This window comes from Diaphorina citri, unplaced genomic scaffold, assembly GCF_000475195.1.
Source record: "Diaphorina citri unplaced genomic scaffold, Diaci psyllid genome assembly version 1.1 scaffold2935, whole genome shotgun sequence".
NCBI lineage: Eukaryota > Metazoa > Arthropoda > Insecta > Hemiptera > Psyllidae > Diaphorina > Diaphorina citri.
This window is the reverse complement of record NW_007380348.1, coordinates 1-3,791: the sequence shown is the minus strand read 5'-3', so window position 1 is coordinate 3,791 and position 3,791 is coordinate 1.

Here is a 3,791-nt window from a genome sequence, read left to right as displayed (position 1 = left end):
AGAATTATTTCGTTTTGCAGAATGTTAAGTACGATAAGTAATACATATCATCGAGCAATAAACTATAAGCTGATGTTAGATTTTGACAGATTTTGTGATTTGAGCAACGGGGTATCGTATTCTTTGCTCGAATGCCTGTTCAATGCACTACGAACCGATGCAAAGGGGTTGTTTTCCTGACATGCACAGGTGATTTTGTATAGCTTGGAAAATAGTGTTACTTCAACAGCATTTTTCTTAGTTGATGTTCACTTTTTGGTTTCTATATCATATCATACTTCTGAAACGCTAGGCGACTTGCACAGTGATTCACAGTGTATAATATTTGGATCTATCTGATGATCGCGGTTTCACATTTTCGTAGCACATTGGGGGCGGGGCGCTTACCGGGCGCGCTCATCTTAACATTATTCTCGTTAATGTTTGTGAGTGTTGTAGCGGTTATATGGGTATGGGATCTTTATTTAGACCAGATATTCTCTATTGATAATAAGTCATGTTTTGTTAGTTCTGAGTGTGAAATAATAGGTTAAGTATGCTACTAGCTTGAAGGATTATTATTTTAATTTTTATTTGTTTTGCAATTTGCATTTCATTTGTCCCGATTTTCTCTTTTTTTTCCTTTTCATTTTTATGTTGGACGATGCGTTGTATTCTGACATATATTATTGTGTGTGTTTTTTTATCATTTTACCGGACCACTTGTGATGAGAGTAGGAAGGGGATGAGTGGTGGAAGGTACTTTTTTCACATGATTTTACCGAGATTCATATGATAACCAGAGGGAAAGAGGGAGGGGCCGGGGAAGAGAAACGAGGGTTTAGGAGGAGAGAAAAAGGAAGAGGAGGAGGAAAGAAGGTAGAGGAGAAGGAGAGTATTAAGAGGAAGCGGTGTTCCTGGCCATAAAAAGAGGAGGAGAAATGAAGAGCTAGAGGCTAACAGAGCAAAAAGAGAGGGCGGAAGAAATTAAGAGGAGGAAGAGTAGAAAGGAGGAGAAGAGAAAGAGAACAAGTGGCCCGTCCCGTCCCTCCCGGGGAATTATTTAAGCCCGTAGTTTTCGATCAGTTACCTTTGTACCTACCTAATTTGTTTAATATTCAGTTTATTATCATTCTTGATTTGATTTATTGATTTTACTTTCATGTAATTATTTTAAATCAAGACTAGAGCCCGTTCTCCCTTTATTTCCTATATAATGTTTAAGTCACCCATCCATTTATTGGCCTTTCTCGGCGTAGCTTAACATAGGTAACGCTAAAACCGGTCTTAAATGATCGGCTGAAGTGTTATCTAAAACTTTCTCGCTTTGAGTTTATAGGTCGTCGCGACAAATTTCGAGATCAGAGCTCATTTGTGTAAGAAAATGTGAAAAAAATCCTTCAAAAACCAGTTTTTTTTTTGGCTTTTGGTTTTCTGGACAAAATTTGCACCACCATTTTCGTGTTCCTGGTAAAAAGACCTTTAATTTGATATATAGGTCGACCAGGTTTGGATAAGTCCTTCTATGGGGACAGACCGACCGACCGAGCGAGCGAGTGACAGACACCGAGGCGAATACAATAGTCCGTCCCTTATACCTTTTTATTACTATTGTAATAGTAAAGGGAGGACGGACTAAAAATGAATGTTTGTGTGTGTGTTTGTTTGAACTTTTAAGCCTGGCCAAACCGCTCATCCGATTGCTATGAAACTTTGTGAACTTAAAAGGAAAAAATATAATCTGTTATAGTAATAAAACCAAAATGTGTATTCTTCTTTGCTTATTTCTAGTCATCATCATCTAATATATAAAAATGAATGTTTGTGTGTGTGTTTGTTTGAACTTTTAACTTTGCTTGCACTACCGTGAAAGTTATAGGCTATTTTCCGGTTCGTTTTTGTTAAGGTACGCCGAGCAAGACCACTAAATGGATGAGTGACATGAACGGCCATGCCTTAATGATTTACTAGCAGAAGTTTCGGCTAGTCATCTATATTTTTACGCCCGTTTTATACTTATTTCTAGTTTCAACAGAATACGCGCTTTGTTTTCTCATGATAAGAACAATGGTTGATTAGTTGACTTTAATTGGAACATACATACCTAACAACAAGTTTAGTACCTTCACTACCTGCTTATAGTCGGTACCTACCTACCTCTAAAAACCTCGTGTTTCCTATCAGCCGAACTTGAAACCAAACCAAACCCAGTCCATCCGGAAAATCTCGCTTTTAATTATACATACATACAATTAAATAAAATAATACCTATGTAGGAATTTACTTAACAATTGAGATTTAATATTCTTTATCTACATAGTATACGTAGGTACCTACAAACATGTAGGTAAGTTTGTAGTACCTAGATCGGTACTTTTGTTTTCAATTTAACCCTTTTGAGATTTAATATTCTTTATCTACATAGTATACGTACCTACAAACATGTAGGTAAGTTTGTAGTAGGTACCTAGATCGGTATATACTTTTGTTTTCAATTTAACCCTTTCACCCCTAAAGGGACAATACGTCCCACAGAATCATTATTTTGAAAAATGGGATATATCATGCAAGACCTATCGTAAAAAATTCCGTTCTCAGTGTTTTTCAAACGTTTCTTTTGTGATCTAAGACGTCAGTAAATCACAATTGGCCAACTTGTCTGGTTTTGTCCCCAGATCGATTTTTGTTCAGTAGTCCTCGGAGACTTCGGAGGACATGTAACTTTGTAGAGGCCTTATTTATAGCCCAAATAATGATACCTGATCGGAAAAAAAAAATAAAGATTCTGATCCTAAAATAAGTCGGGGTGAAAGGGTTAAAGAAGCCTCATTGTTCAAATATGAGAAAAATGTGAACCAATTAGCTATAATTACCAATCAAAACACAATGATTAGGTATCCTTCAGGGTGTAACTGCTATGGTCTTATCGTCTCGAAATCGAAGAGAGAAGGAAGACAGGATAGGAGAAAGTCAGCCGTTCCGAGAAAGTGTCAAATTTAAAAACTTGGTTTAAAAGTTTAAATTCATATTCTGGTCTTGGCAATAACCAAAGCTTTTACAAATGTCCACATCAAAATGAATTTTACGTCGCTACTGAGACTCGAACCACAGTACCCCGGATTACAACTCTAACTTTCGATTTATGAGCTACTTTCGAAACATTTAAAAACTTCAAATTTTTTTTTTTTTCTGAAATTTTTTCTTTTTTTTTTTTTTTTTTTTTTTTTTTTTTTTGCACTGTACACTTTGAATTTGAGATGAACTTTTCGTGATGATGGATATTCGAAGCATGATTAGTCGGTAACACGCTTACTTCTCACGGGTTCGATACCCAAAGACGACACAAAAAAACTCCTTATTTTAGATTTCATAGCCTATTTATATCCCCAAGTATGTTTATAGATAGAAATATATTTATGTAATATAAAGGAAAAAATATAATCTGTTATAGTAATAAAACCAAAATGTGTATTCTTCTTTGCTTATTTCTAGTCATCATCATCTAATATATAAAAATGAATGTTTGTGTGTGTGTTTGTTTGAACTTTTAACTTTGCTTGCACTACCGTGAAGGTTATAGGCTATTTTCCGGTTCGTTTTTGTTAAGGTACGCCGAGCAAGACCACTAAATGGATGAGTGACATGAACGGCCATGCCTTAATGATTGTTTAATATTCAGTTTATTATCATTCTTGATTTGATTTTTTGATTTTACTTTCATGTAATGATTTAATTTTTTTTTTCAGCTCCCATGGCGTAGTGGTCACTGCGCTCGCCTTGCACGCGGGAGACCCGGGTTCGATTCCCGGCGG